This window comes from Carettochelys insculpta, chromosome 4 (genome assembly GCF_033958435.1).
Source record: "Carettochelys insculpta isolate YL-2023 chromosome 4, ASM3395843v1, whole genome shotgun sequence".
Lineage (NCBI taxonomy): Eukaryota > Metazoa > Chordata > Testudines > Carettochelyidae > Carettochelys > Carettochelys insculpta.
This window is the reverse complement of record NC_134140.1, coordinates 3,286,182-3,301,912: the sequence shown is the minus strand read 5'-3', so window position 1 is coordinate 3,301,912 and position 15,731 is coordinate 3,286,182. Positions and strand designations below refer to the sequence as shown.

Here is a 15,731-nt window from a genome sequence, read left to right as displayed (position 1 = left end):
TGGGTGGTGATTTAGTTCCCTGGGAAACTTCCCCTCAAAAGTTGAGTATTTCACAAAGCTATGAATGAATATCTCAGAGGGGTAAAGAATATAGTGGTGCTTTCAAGAGGTTTTTTCCAATAATGTTTAATAGTTTTGATGTCACAGACAAAGGAAACAAAGAGCTCATCTTCTTTAGCATTTAAAAGAACTAAAGATTAATTCTCACATTCTGTCTAAATACACATGCTACACAAACAACTAGTTTCCGTGTAGTATTATTTTTCTCACTATGTAGTTTAACATCAGCTCTATTGGAAAAATCATCTCTGAGAACCACAGTTACAACTACTAATTACAGACCCTTCCTTTTTCATTTTTATGAGGCAAGGTTTCATGCTCCTTCAGTTGTGCTGTCACTTTGCAGGGATTATTGGATTTTTAACCATTTCCGCAGAAGTGCCGACCCAAAAGCCCTTATCCCCACTGTATTGCTCTTTTACAGTTTTGTTGGCTTAGCTATGATCATTCGAAACTTCCTAAAACACAGCACACCTTCATACATATGATCTGCTGCCTGAACTTTCTGCTCAGTGGTAGAACTCTAGCCTTGGACAACCAACACTCCATAGCTAAATGGGATTCTTCAGCCCCCACCCCCATGAAAACAGTAGCATAGTAACTACTCTGTCCTGTGGGTCCTACATCAGCAGATCCTATCACTTACATAATCCTGTGGCATAAATCAGTATGCTGCAAAAGAAATTACTGTAAAATTCAACATTATATAGATGCTACATAAGTATTAATATGACAGCGTTCAAATCACATCAGAAAAGATGATTCAGAGGCAGGTAAACTGTTATATAATGTTATGGTTACAAAACCATTTGATATGAAAAATTAAAGGCCAATGGAATTATGTCTAATATAAATTACAGTGTTCCTGACTGCTATTTCCTCTCACAACATGCAAAGCCATACTGGAAGACAAAAAATTGTGTAGATGGCTAAGTAAAGGCCAACAGATAAGGAAAAACTTCTAAATCCCAGCTCGTAATTTAACATAACTTTTTCCATGGATAAAATGTCTTAATGAGGCACCTCTGAGGTCTAATTACAGAGTTCTGCTTCAAGAGCAAGGATTGCTAGGAAGTGAGGGGACCCATCTAACCAAGAGAGGAAAGAGCATCTTTGAAGGCAGGCTTGCAAACCTAGCGAGGAGCGCTTTAAACTAGGTTTGTTGAGGGACGCTGACCCACGCCCTGAGGTAAATGGGGAAGGAAGAAGGTACAACAAAGGAGGACCACTCACTCGAAAGGAGAAAGTAGGCCAACCAGCTTATTATCTAGGGTGTTTGTACATGAACGTAAGAAGCCTGGGACACAAACAGGAAGAATTAGAGGCCCTGGCACAGTCAAAGTATGAGGTGATTGGAATAATGGAAACATGGTGGGATGACTCACATAACTAAAGCACTATCATGTTCAGGAAGGACAGGCAGGGGAAAAAAGGAGGAGTAGTTGTGATTTATGAGAGACAGCAGTACAATTGCTCAGAGCTCCAGTATGAGAGTATCTTTGGGTTAAGCTTAGAAGCGGAAGCAACAGAGGTGATATTGTGTTTGGTGTCTGCTATAGGCCACCAGGTCAAGTAAATGAGGTAGAAGAGAATTTCATCGGACAACTAAGAGAAGCTTCCAGATCACAGGTGCTGGTTCTCATAGACTTTAATCATCCAGACATTTGTTGGGAGACCATGGCAGCAGCACACAGACAATCCAGGAAGTTTTTGGAGAATGTTGGGGATAACTTCCTGGTACAAGTGATGAAGGAACAGACCAGCAGCCGTGCGCAGCTTGACGTGCTGCTCACAAACAGGGAAGCAATAGAGTATGAGAAATAGAAGTGGGTGGCAACCTGGGCTGCAACGATCATGAAACCATAGACTTCAGAATTCTGACAAAAGGAAGAAAGGTGAGCAGTCAAATACAGACCACCCTTGATTTCAGGAAAGCAGACTTCAATTCCCTGAGAGACCTGCCAGGCAGGGCCCCCTGGGGTGCCAATATGAAATGGAAAGGAGTTAAGGAAGACTGGTAGTATTTTAAAGAGGTCTTATGGAAGGCACAGGAACAACTCATCCTGAGGCACAGTGAGAAAAAAAAAATATGGTAGGCAACTAGCTTGGCTTACAAAGAAAATCTTTGGTGAGCCGAAACTCAAAAAGGATGCATATAAGAGGTGGAAACTTGGACAGATGACTAAGGAGGAGTATAAATAAATGGCTGGAGAATGCTGGGGGGTAATCAGGGAAGTGAAAGCACAATTGGAATTGCAGCTAGCACGAAATAAGAAGGGCTTCTACAAGTATGTTAACAATAAGAGGGTTATCAGGGAGGGTGTGGGACCATTACTGGATGAGGGAGGTAACCCGGTGACAGATCATGTGGGAAAGGCTGAAGTACTCAATGCCTCTTTTGCCTCAGTCTTCAGGGACAAGGTCAGCTCCCCGATTATAGCACTAGGCAATGTAGTATGGGAAGGAGGTGGGCAGCCCTCAGTGGGGAAAGAATGGGCTAAGAGCTATTTAGAAAAGCTAGACACAAATCCACAGGTCCAGATTTAGTGCATCCAAGGGTACTGAGGGAATGGGCAGATGTCAATGCAGAGCCTTTATCTTTGAAAACTCATGGAAATCGGGAGAGGTCCCAGATGATTGGAAAAAGGCAAATGTGGTGCCCATCTTTAAAAATGGAAAGGACAATCCAGGGAACTATAGACCAGTCAGCCTCATCTCAGTCCCTGGAAAAATCATGGAGGAAATGCTCAAGGAAACCATTTTGGAGCACTCACGAGTTAACTCACGAAAGCTCATGCTCTAAACTTTTCTGTTAGTCTATAAGGTGCCACAGGACCCTTCGTTGCTGCTACTCTTGATCACTTTCTCCTCTTCCAAGTGCTCCAAAATGGTTTCCTTGAGCATTTACTCCATGATTTTTCCAGGGACTGAGATGAGGCTGACTGGTCTATAGTTCCCTGGATTGTCCTTTCCATTTTTAAAGATGGGCACCACGTTGCTGCTACAGATCCAGACTAACACGGCTACCCCTCTGATACTTGATCAAGAGTAGTCAACCTGGATTCATCAAGGGCAAGTCATATCTGATCAATCTGATTAGCTTCTATAATGACGTAACTCACTCTGTGACCATGGGGAAGTCAATGGACGTGATATACCTTGACTTTAGCAAAGCTTTTGATAGTCTCCCACAACATTCTTGCCCATACGTTAAGGAAGTATGGATTGGACATGAACTGTAAAATGGATAGAAAACTGGCTTGACAAATGGGTCTAACAGGTGGTGGTCAATGGCTCACTGTCTGGTTGCCAGTCAGTTTCAAGTGGAGTGCCCCAAGGATCAGTTCTAGGGCCAGTACTGTCCAACATCTTTATTAATGACCTCAATGAGGGGATGGATTGCACCCTGAGCAAATTTGAATATGACACTAAGGTAGAAGGTCAGGGTCCAGAGTGACCTAGACAAATTGGAGGATTGGGCCAAAAGAAATTTGATGAGATTCAACAAGGAGAGGTGCAGAGTCCTGCACTTGGGATGGAAGAATCCCGCACTGTTACAGGCTGGGGACTAAATGGCTAAGAAGCAGTGCACCAGAAAAGGACCTGGGGATTACCTTGGATGAGAGGCTGGATATGAGTCAACAGTGTGCCGTTGTAGCCAAGAAAGCTAATGGCATACTGGGGTGAATTAAGAGAAGCATTTCCAGCAGATCTAGAGAAGTTATTATTCCCCTCTACTCGGTATTGGTGAGGCCTCATCTGGAGTATTGTGTCCAGTTCTGGGCCTCCCAGTATAGAAAGGATGTGGACCCACTGGAGAGGGTTCAGCGGAGGGCAATGAAAATTATTAGGGGTGCAGCACATGATCTATGAGGAGAGGCTGAAAGATTTGGACTTATTTAGTTTGCAGAAGAGAAGACCGAGGGGTGCTCTGATAGCAGTCTTCAACTTTCTGAAAGGGGGCTCTAAAGAGGATGCAGAGAGGCTGTTCTCAGTAGTGACAGATAGCAGAACAAGAAGCAATGATCTGAAGTTAGAGGGAGAGGCGTAGGTTGGATTTTAGGAAAAATTATTTCACCAGAAGGGTGGTGAAGGACTGGAATGCGTTACCAAGAGAGGTGGTGAATCTCCATCCATAGAGGTTTTTCAGTACCTGCTCGACATAGTCATGGCTGGAATGATTTAGACAGGGTTGATCCTGCTTTTGGCAGGGAGATGGACTAGATGATCTCCTGAGGTCCCTTCCAGCCCTAGAATTATACGATTATGTAACATTTTCTACAGTTCTTTAGAAAAGGAATACTCTAAGTGCTAACTTTCAGTGCTTACATCAAAGGTGACCCACATTTTTCCTGTATCCCACAGAAGGAATTCAGTGACGAAATTAATCAAATGAATTTCCAGATTAAATGGAAACATAATAATTCAGTGTTTCCATCCAACTAGCATATACAGTGCTCAAAGTTAAGTCTAGTCATATACTGACAAACAATATACCTGATTATTAAACAGAGTATAGTACATAAACTTAATACTCCAAACTCCCACATCACATTTATCTATTGGCAAGCTAACATTAGATGAAATCTGAGATTACTGAAAACATTTAACAAAAAGTATTCCCTTCCAGACAAGAAAGCATTTTAAGAAAGCACTGTAAGTAAAGTTTCTGAAATATGACTAATTTCATACTAAGTTCTAGTCACATTCTACTTATTTGAAACCTTTTGAAAAAGTTGTGTCCCAGCTACACATGCAAAATGTGTTTTGCATTCAACACAATAAGTTGTGTTATAGATCTGCACACTGGCACAGATCAATTAGCAAACAGCACTGAGAAGGGACAAAATAAATTAGTGTGTCAAACAAATTTTACTGCTAATATATGATACTATTCACTTTTTAAAGCCTTTATTTCCCCTCTGCTAATGTTAAAAAAGCCCCAGTCCTGCCAATTGTTCCATGTGTCCAGACTTCTGCAAATATGCAGCACCTCACTGACATCCACAGGTCACTGCATATATGCATAGGTCTGCCACCGTGGAACAACATGCAGGATTCAGAACCAAAGTGAGCTGGAAGCAAAACTAATGGTTCCCTCTTTAACTTGCATGCTTTTAATTACTATGAAAAACAACACACCATTTGGCACATGAAGGTTTTAATTTGCTACCACAAAGTGATAAAAATTCAGTATCGGTCAAATTTCAATTCCCCTTAAACTTGAGATGGGCACTAAAACCTCAGGGACAAGATAGGCCTGAAAAGCCAATAACAGACCACCACTGGTCATTACCTACAGCCCCAACTCAAACCACTGCGACACATTATTAAAGACCTACAACCTATCCTTAATCACGATTCCACACTTCAGAAGGCCTTAGGTAGCAGCCCTGTTCTCTCCTACAGACAACCTCCCAACCTTATGAGGATTCTTACCAACAACCACAGTCTATACCGCAGGAATACCAATCCTGGGACTTTTCCTTTCAACAAGGCCCATTGCCAACTTTGTCCACATACCATCACTGGACCTACCCAGGTTATTCACAGAATCGTGGGCACATTCTCATGATCCTCAACTAACATCATATATGCCATCATGTGCCAACAATGCCCACATGCTTTGTATATTGGACAGACTTGAAACTCTCAAACAATTAATGGACATAAAACAGACATAAAAACATTCCTTCACAAACCTGTCAGCCAGCACTTTAATGAAGTGGGCCATTCTGTTAATGACCTGAAAGTTTGTGTTTTACTGAAAAGGAACTTTCACAGCTGTTTGGAAAGAGAGGCTGCTGAACTCTCTTTCATATTCCAATTTGACACATTAATATGTGATTTGAACCGGGATAGCAATCTTCTAGTTCTTTATAGGGGCTCTTTTACATACTTTGCTTTATCTAGTTCTTGACTTCCCCTCTCCTCCTCCTGCCCCTCTGCTCTCTGATTTGCTTACCTTGACAATGATTTTTCTGATTTGCCAACCTTGATTACTATTTTTGGCTCTCTGTGCCTTAAATATTGAGTCTGTTTCTGGTATGGCTATGATCTGAAGAAGTGGGTCTGTCCCACAAAAGCTCAACACCTAACAAATTATTTTATTAGTCTTTAAAGTGCTACTGGACTGCTTTTTTGTTTTGATTGTATACAGACTAGCACGGCTATCTCTCTGTTACTATTCAGGGACACTGAGGTTTCCAGCTGCAGAAGAGCTTTGAACCTGACAACGCCTTCTAAGAATCTTCTGAGAAATGAAAGCCTTTTGACAGTGACACTGAAGGTAAACCTAAGTCAAGCAAACTGTAGGCTCCCTTCAAGATGCTTTGGAAATGAAAAACAGAGGAAGAAGAAAAATAAGAAGCCAATAATGTTCTATCCAGTCACTAACCACCTAAAGCAGAGGTCCACAATTTTTTCTTCTGTTGTCCCTATCCCCCTACCAGCGATGGAATCTGCCCTCCCTCTTTGTACCTTGTGGCAGCTGCCCCAGGCCCTATCCTATGCCCTCTGAACATTCCTCCCCACCTCTCATCATTTGAAGACTTACCCTAATGAGACAAATTCTACCTCTTCCCCTTCCAAATAATGCAGACTGTTTCTGGTTAGCTCTTGCAGACATTTTTAGAATCAAGGAAATATGCATCAATAGATAGGGGAATTTAGGGAATGGTTTCTTCAATGGGAAAAAAATAATCATAAAAATTTGTTCTTTCAGGATCCATAGCCAGGATGGGTAGATTTGAATCAATCCATCATTGATTTTAATTATGTTTTGAATGTGTACATTTTCTTAAAGAAATATTGATTCTCAGCCATTATAATTTGTTAATTAGCAGCTAACTAGAGCCTTTACAAAACTAAATTTGGTTCTTCCTTTTGCTATTCCGGATACACTACATCCACACACTTATTTAGCAATTACACAGACTTGCTTGACACAATTTGCACATAAAACTTGAATCTAGAAAAGCTGTAACGGAATGAAAACTCAGATAAAATTAAAATGCATAAAACCAGCATTTTTATTTTATTAAATAAAACGTCTGCAAATGTGCTGAGTACAAAAAATGTTCGATCAAAACATTTTTTGCATTTAAAACAAATTCATTATACAACCTGAGGGCTTCTCTACAGTAACTGGAGATTGACACTCCAGAGATTGACTTAGCAAGTCCAGTAAGGATGTGCTAAATCGAACACTCATCACTCTACCACAGGATCACAAAAAGTACGGGAAGCTGAGAGGAGAGCTTCTCCCATCAGCCTCCTGCTGTGGGCACACCACAGCTGGAGTTGCGCATCTTAAATCAACTTTATGCTTAAGTGTAGACCTACCCTAAATATGAGTGTGCTGAACTGGTTGCTTATTTTTACAGTCACTATGTCCTTTGAGATTTTTATAACTAGTGCCTCTCTCAATTTTTGTGTTTTGATTGGAAGCATTAAAAAAAAAAAAAGCTTTTTTTTTCCTTTTTCAACATTTAAGTGTCTCAGCTCTGACTGTCCTAATCACTGAACTGATTAAGCAACGAAGGGTCCTGTGGCACCTTATAGACTAACAGAAAAGTTTTAAGCATGAGCTTTCGTGAGCAAAGACTCACTTCATCAGATGCTGATGAAGTGAGTCTTTGCTCACGAAAGCTCATGCTCATGCTCAAAACTTTTCTGTTAGTCTATAAGGTGCCACAGGACCCTCCATTGCTGTTACAGATCCAGACTAACACAGCTACCCCTGATACTTGAGCTGATTAAGTTAAACAGAAGGATAAAAATATTCTCTAGTCTACAGAAGAGGCCAGCATTTCTAACCATGATTCACACCTCCAACAAACTCAGCAGTAAGCACTAGACTGCACAGCTACCTCAAAATAATTTACACAATTTGGCCAATGCAAGTTTCATAAATTATTTCAAAATAAGGGCCTATTTCCAAAGGATCCACTACCCCTCTCACCACAAGGGGTAGTGGAACAAGAATACTACACTCAAAATAGAGCTGCTATTCCATGAGTGGCAAAAAGCCATGCAATTGCTATTTGGAGATACATTAGTATCCCGAAATAGCAACCACAGCCTATACCATCAAAACAAAAAAGCAGTAAAGTAGCACTTTAAAGCCTAACAAAATAATTTATTAGGTGAGCTTTTGTGGGACAGACCCATTTGAAGAATGGCTACTTGAAGAAGTGGGTCTGTCCCACGAAAGCTCACCTAATAAACTATTTTGTTAGGCTTTAAAGTGCTACTTTACTGCTTTTTTTGTTTTGACAGTACACAGACTAGCCCGGCTTTCTCTCTGTTACTAATCAACACAGCCTATACTGTTTAATGGGTCTGTGTTTACGGCCGCAGAGCAAGCTGGACTCACTTTAGGATGTAGCACAGCCTACCCCTTTCAACATTGGTTTTAAAGCTGCTCACCTGCAAACTACATTGCACCTAAAAAAAAACACGAGAAAGGTTGTTTTTTTTTCTCCCCCCAACCCCCACACAACCCCGGATTCTGAACCTCTCGCCCAAGCGAACCCACGCGCCAAATAGGGCGGCGAAGCCCCGGCGGAAAGCGCACGTGGCAGCGGAGCGGAGAGACGAGGGGTCCGCGCGCAGCTGTCTGCCCGGCCACAAACGCCCTCGGACCAAGAGGGAGCGCCCCTCCCCCGCCAACGCGCGCGGCCTCGGCCCCGCTAGGCCCAGCCTGTTCGGCCCCAGCACCTGCAGGCCGCCGGGGGGGGGGGGCGGTTCGGAACCCGCAGCCCCGGGACGCCACGGAGCCCAGCGCGCCCGCGGACCTTCACCCGGGAAAGGCGGAAAGCGCCCTGCCCAGCCACCGGCAGGCGGAGGAGGGGATGGCGGAACTCCGCGCGGCTCCGAGGCAACCGGGGAACGAAGACACCCCCCCCCGCGCATCCATCGCGCCGCGCCCCGCCCCTTCCCCATCGCCCCGCGCCGCCATTTTGAGCGCCTCCTCAGCAGGCGCGGCGCTTCCTACGCCACACGGGAGCTCGGCAGGAGCCGGCCTCCCCCACTCCCGGCCGCGTCGTGCGAGCCGCGTACCTCTCAGGGGAGTGGCGGGGCCGCGCCGCTCCCGGCTCCGCAGCGGGCCAGCGCTCGGCCGCCTGGTCTGCTCAGCGCAGTCCCCGCTCCGGCGCCTCGGTCAGGCAGGCAATGGCGCGGCGCCTGCGCACGACGGAACGACCCGTGGGGAGCGGGCGCGCGCGTGCAGGGAGGCGTAGCTCCCCGACGCGCCGGTAGGGGGCGACGGCCACACGCAGCCGCGGACCAAACCCTGGCGAGCCTCCGCGCTATGACTCACCCACTGCGCTTGCGTGAAAAGGAACGGACGCAGGCCGGTCCGACGCGCGCAAGCGCGGGCCAGCTCTCGCGCTCGCACGACGCAACAGCCGGCGCAGGCGCGGTAGCTCCATGGGCGAACTATTACACGCTGCCGAACCCTACTCGCCTCCATTTCCCCGCGCGTGCGCACTAGCAGCAGAGCGCGGGACTGCAACCTGGGAGCTCACTGCGCAGGTGCGCCCCAGGGCATGATGGGACGCCGGTCCCCTTTATATAAGTAGGTGGCGGAAGGGGTTAGCGACTATATAGGGCGGGTGCACTGGTGGGTACCGTTTGTAAGGGGTTCCCTGGGTGTGTAGTGTCTAAGCTCCTTGGCCTGTATGTAGTTCTCTCAGGCTTTTGTTCCTGGGACCATCCTGCTCCCTGTTCTTACAAGCCTACTTCTGTCCCCTCTGCTGTTACGTTGTGCAAGCCCCCTTGTCATGGGGGGACCTGAAAGTCTTCCTAGCCTGCAGCGGCCCTGCTGCTGTGCCCTGCTGCTGTGCGCCTTCCTGCCGGGGAGGACTTCAGCAGTTCTTCACCTTCGTGCCCGGAGGTGGGATTGTGTCCACTTATTCCCCCACCCCACCCACTTGCACTGTGGTGCAATGATAGAGAAGGATACTGGTAGGTAATGCTACTCCATACGTGGCAGGCACAGGTCAGTGGTAGTGACTGAGGAGTCTGTCCTTTGAGTTACTCCTTGTTATGAAAATAACAATAGGTGTGATCTGGAGAGCTGTGACTTTTACCACAGTCAGGGCTGATAAGTTCTTGACTTGGAGCATGCTTGGGGGTTGTAGGCTCTCTCCTTTATTCCTAAAGGCAGTGTGGGTTCACAGAAGTGCTTCATCTACACTGAAGATGTAAAAGCTCTTTATAGAGAACAGACATGCTCTCCTTCAGAATACTGCCACCAGGCTATTAGCTTTGCTTCTTTGTTATGCTAAACAGTACCCAAATCACATTAAAACCACAAAGGCATGTTCCCTTAAAATGGCTTTTGGTATTGTCATATGCAAATAGTGAGAAGCCTACATTTACTATCAAGTTTTAATAAATACCAGTGTAAATTATTGTAACAGCAACAACGGGTCCTGTGGCACCTTATAGACTAACAGAAAAGTTTTGAGCATGAGCTTTCGTGAGCACAGACTCACTTCATCAGATGCTGCTGAAGTGAGTCTGTGCTCATGAAAGCTCATGCTCAAAACTTTCCTGTTAGTCTATAAGGTGCCACAGGAGCCTTCGTTGCTGTTAGAGATCGAGACTAACACAGCTACCCCTCCAATTATTGTAACAGTACCAAAACAAAGAAAAAGTCCAGCAGCACTTTAAAGACTAACAATTTATTAGGCGATGAGCTTTTGTGAGACAGACCCACTGCTTCAGATTGTGGGTTTGTCCCACGAAAGCTCATCACCTAATAAATTATTTTGTTTGTCTTTAAAGTGCTACTGGACTACTTTTGTTTTGATAGTATATAGACTAGCATGGCTTTCTCTCTGTTACTGTAACAGTGTATGTTTAAGTAATAAATTGCTATCGCTGATACTGACTCCCAGATGCAGCTAATGTAATGTTTAATTTTTTAAATGCAATACTTTTTTAAGGTTTCCAAATTGTTTCTACCACCTCAGTGCCTGGACCTGCTGCACTGTTTCAAGGCAAATATAAAACTTGGTCTTAAAATGCAATGCTAGATACAGAGCTTGCTACAAAACCAGTTTAGGGGAATTAAAGTGAAACTAGACTGGTAAATCCTGTGCTGCCCTTTTAGCCTCAAAACCAAGGCTTTGGTAGAAAGCAGCTGACTTCCAGGGAACTGGCCTCTGGAATTAATACAACAAATCAAATCTGAAATGAAGGGATATTGATGGAGCTTAATAAATAATGAAAAGAAGGCAGATTTCTGATCACCCAGTTCTAGAGCATTTAAGATTTACAGATCGTCATCAATATTTGAGCCATAGCTGAGAGCTAATGTGCAACCAGTACACTGCCAAGAGCCTTTGCAATGCCGAACACTATGTATACTTCATGTACTCAGATTAAGAAGTACAGGCTTGGAGATACTGTATGTAAATTGTTTTGTTTCAGGGAATGTTTCTCCACTGAGTACACTTTAATTTCTGGCTAGTTGACAGTAGGGAGGCTTTGCAGCTATGGTGGTGTAGTACAGGAACATGAGTCTTCGCCGACAGGAGGAGTGTTTCTGCCAGCAGAGCAATCCACCACCTGACATTAGCTAAGCTGCATGTAATGTTGTAATCAGGTTGGTCCCAGGGTGCAAGTGTGACCAAGTGGGTGAGGTAACATCTTTTATTAGACCAGCTTCTGTTGGTGAGAGAGAGGAGCGTTAGTGCTTATGAAAGCTTGTCTCTCTCACCAATAGAAGTTAATCCAGGTGTCACCTCACCCACCTTATATCGGAGGGGTAGCCGTGTTAGTCTGGATCTGTAACAGCAACGAAGGGTCCTGTGGCACCTTATAGACTAACAGAAAAGTTTTGAGCATGAGCTTTCGTGAGCACAGACTCACTTCAGCAGATGCTGGTCTTGTGTCTCTGGTTAGCTAAGCTGACAGGAGCACTCCTCTGGCAGCACAGGTGCAGCTAGCTACATTTGCAGGGTTTACCGGCATAGCTATGTGCTTTTTTCAGAGCACTTGCCAACAGAACGATGTTGACAAAATTTTGTAGCCCAGACCCAGCCTCGGTGAGATCACCTGACTAGCAACATCTCATCCAGCCAAGAGCCCTTCCACTGCAATTGTCACAAACCTCCAGGATGCTAGAGCTTGGTCTTCCAAATTGGGGAACGTGCCCCGGGGCGGGGGGGTGAGGTGACCCAGCCCCTCTCATCATTTTCCCAACCCCAAGAAAGAGCTGTGCCCAGAAACCCCCTATATATTACACCCCTCACCACCTGCAGTTTTGAACATTTTCCATGTGGCTGTAAAAACAGCCCATTTCAGCTTATTGCCAGCTGTTTCGGGAACAGTAGTAGGACCTGAATGGTCGAGTCATCTTAATAATAAGGTTGCAACTGTAGGGAGTCCCTAATTTCTTTCTCTTTGTACAAGAAAGTTTGGCGTTTTAATACACCTGGTGAGTGTGAGTCCCGCTTATTATTAACTAGCAGGGCCCCCCGTTTGTGCGGGGGGGGCAAGGGTGACTGGTGCCTATGTGGAGGCATTGCCAGGAGGCCCTGTGTCAGGCAACCGAGGCAGACCGCTCTGGTCCCCATAATGTACTGGCTTTGGAGGGATCGCTGGGGATTGAGGGGGAGGGTAACAGGCACTGAGCCTGTGGGCCAGGCGAGACTTACCTGCAACAGCTCCATGGGCATGGGCTGAGGGCAGCGAAAGAAGCAAGCATGCATAGCCAGGTTTTATGCCAGCTCTGAATGGCTTCACCCTGGCCAGACCCTGCCCTGGCTGCAGACCTGCCCACTGAGATCCCTGCTCCCAGCCAGTGGGAGGGTGAGCCTGGCTGAAATATGGTGCCTGGGCAGCCAACCCACTCGAGGAAGACTCTGGGTGCTGCACATAGGAGACTGGTAGCAGCCCTCGGCGGTGTGCACTCCCTCCCCCTGTGTTCCCACCAACACTGCTCAATAGGGTGCCCCCACCTGTTACCCTGCCTCTACCCACCACCCTCTGCAAGCAAAGGGAATGTTCAAATTGACTACATTGGGACATGCAAGGAGATAGACTGACAGTGAACCGGGGGGAGGCACTGCAGTCAGGAAGGTAGGGCTGTTAGGGGGGAAGGAGCATAGAAATGTAGCAGGAGGATGAGGAGGGGTGGTAGTGGCTGCAGTTGAGGGTGGTGGTGAAGGTGCCTGCTGACTCCAGTGGGAGAGATGCCTCTCTTTTTATAATAGTATAGATGATGATCAAAAGAATAAGAAAAGGAGGAATATGCTGGTGATGCTAAGAAAACAGTCCCTTACTTTTGAAATATAATATTGGCAGCCCTAATTAATAAAGAGAAATATTAGATGTCTGCAAGTCACTAGGGCCTGGTCAAATGCATCCCAGAATACACAAGGAGCTGATAGAGGAAGTATCTGAGCTTGTAGCTATCACCTTGGAAAAGTCATGGAAGTCGTGAGAGATTCCAAAAGACTGGAAAAGGGCAAATATAGTGCCCATTTATAAAAAGGGGGAAAAAAAACAACTCAGGGAACTTCAAATCAATCAGTTTAACTTCTGTGCCAGGAAAGATAATGGAGTGAGAAAGTAAGTAAGTAAGCTGAAAACATCTGGAAGAAAATAAGGTAGTAGGTGACAGCCAGCATGGATTTGTAAAGAACAAATCATGCCAGACCAATCTGATAGCTGTTTTTGACAAGATAACAAGTCTTGTGGATGGGGGAGAAAAGGTGGATGTGATATACCGAGACTTTAGTAAGTTGTTTATTATGGTCTCGCATGACCTTCTTAATCAATAAGCTTGGCAAATATATAATATAAGGTGGGTGCATAACTGGCTGGATAACTGTTCTCAGAAAGTAGTTATTAATGGTACACAGTCATACTGAAAGGCCATAACAAGTGGGGTTCTTCACGGTGATGCTGTTACAAAAAAAAAAGCAAACATGATTCTGAGACACATTAACAGGAGTGTTGAGAGCAAGACATGAGAAATCATTCTTCTGCTCTACTCAGTGCTAATTAGGCCTCAATTGGAGTATTGTGTCCAGTTCTGGGCACCGCATTTTAAGAAAGATGTGGAAAAGTTGGAGAAGGGCCAGAGAAGAGCAACAAGAATGATGAAAGGTCTAGAAAACATGAGGTATGAGGGACGACTGAAAGAACTGAGCTTGTTTAGTTTAGGAAAGAGAAGACAGAGGGGACATGATAGTGGTTTTCAAGTATCTAAATGAAGGTTACAGGGAGGAGAGAGAAAAATTGTTCTCCTTGGCCTCTGAGGATAGGACAAGGATCAATGGGCTTAAACTGCAGCGAGGGAGGTTTAGGTTGCACGTTAGGAAAAACTTCCTACCCGTCAGGGTGGTCAAACACTGGAATAAATTGCCGAGGGAGGTTGTAGAATCTCCATCACTGGAGATATTTAAGAGTAGGTTAGAAAACCTATCGCAGATGGTCTAGACAGTGCTTGGTCCTGCCATGAGGGCAGGGGGCTGGACTAAATGACCTATCATGGTCCCTTCCAGTTCTAGTATTCTTTCATTCTACGATGGAGAAAGGCTTCTGTAAATGCAGTAATAAGGTACAGCTACCCTAGAATAAAAGACTTGTGGCACTGCCATGGCTAGGATGGGTCAGCTGACTCTGGTATGCAGGACTTGAGCTGCTGAAGTAAAATTTGCTGTGTGGATATTCCAGCTTGGGGCCTAGAACTCAGCAGGCTCCAATGTCAGCCTGACTGGTTATGCAGTAACTATGCAACCCTGCAGCCCTAGCTTTGCCCGCTGCTCTGCCTGAGTCAGTCAGCTATTCAGTGGGAACCTAATAGTTTTCTCCCAACAGATGGTGCTGGTGAGCTGGGAGAAGATCAGGAGAGACAAGCAAAAAGTGACTTTAACCCTTCCACAGGATTCTGCGGTAGCAATTCTAGTCGTTGCAACCGTATGTCCATTTTTACCATATTAAGCTTCAAAACCACCCATGAAGCAAGTATAGTTTAATAGCTGTTTTAGATGCTGTAGACTGAGGCATTGGCCAGTTAAAGTGACTTGAGTTCAATGTGGCAGAGTTAAGAATCAGAACCCAGGCACCCCTGGCTCTAAGGATCCCCATGGGCTGCGAGGGAAGCAGCTGCTCGCATGGGGTTTGGAGGCTTGGAGGTAATTGTGGGATTACTCCTCCACATTGCGTAAATGGCTACATGCAACATGAACTGAAATCCAAGAGAATTTTTTTAATGGCTGTTCCCACTTAACCTTTCTGGTAGGGTTACTGTGATCTAAGATCAGGACAGATGGACCTTTCCTTTAGACAGGCTAGGCCCCACTTGTCTCCTTTCTGCCTCCACAGGGGATCCAGATAGCCATGTGTAACTCCTCCTCTCTCCACCACTTACCCCGATGCAAAGAGGCGTGCTAGACCCCTAAGCAGGGGAAGATGGCCAGAGCGCTCTGCTTTTCTGGGCTGGCTGACTGCTGTGTAGGGAGCCTTTGCTGGCGGCACACATTAAGTTGCTCCACCGTACGACAAAGTGCAACCCATTGCTTGGGAACTATACAAGTGGCGTAAATCATCTCGCCCTCTGACTTTCCAGTGACCTCTGAACACATCTGGACTACTTCCTAGAAGGTTGTAATGCTGAGGAGTCAGGTCAAAGAACGGTAACGATCAGT

General features: G+C 45.4%; 1 protein-coding gene across 5 annotated transcripts in view; it reads right to left on the bottom strand.

Moving 5' to 3' along the window:
- Positions 1–9,242, bottom strand: part of ZNF638 (zinc finger protein 638) — a 72,052-nt gene extending 62,810 nt beyond the window's left edge. For all 5 annotated transcript variants that reach the window (XM_074992185.1, XM_074992188.1, XM_074992187.1 and 2 more), the window contains exon 1: positions 9,124–9,242. The gene's annotated coding sequence lies outside the window, so the exon portion shown is untranslated. The remainder of the gene's footprint in view (positions 1–9,123) is intronic.
- Between the last annotated feature and the right edge of the window lie 6,489 nt (positions 9,243–15,731).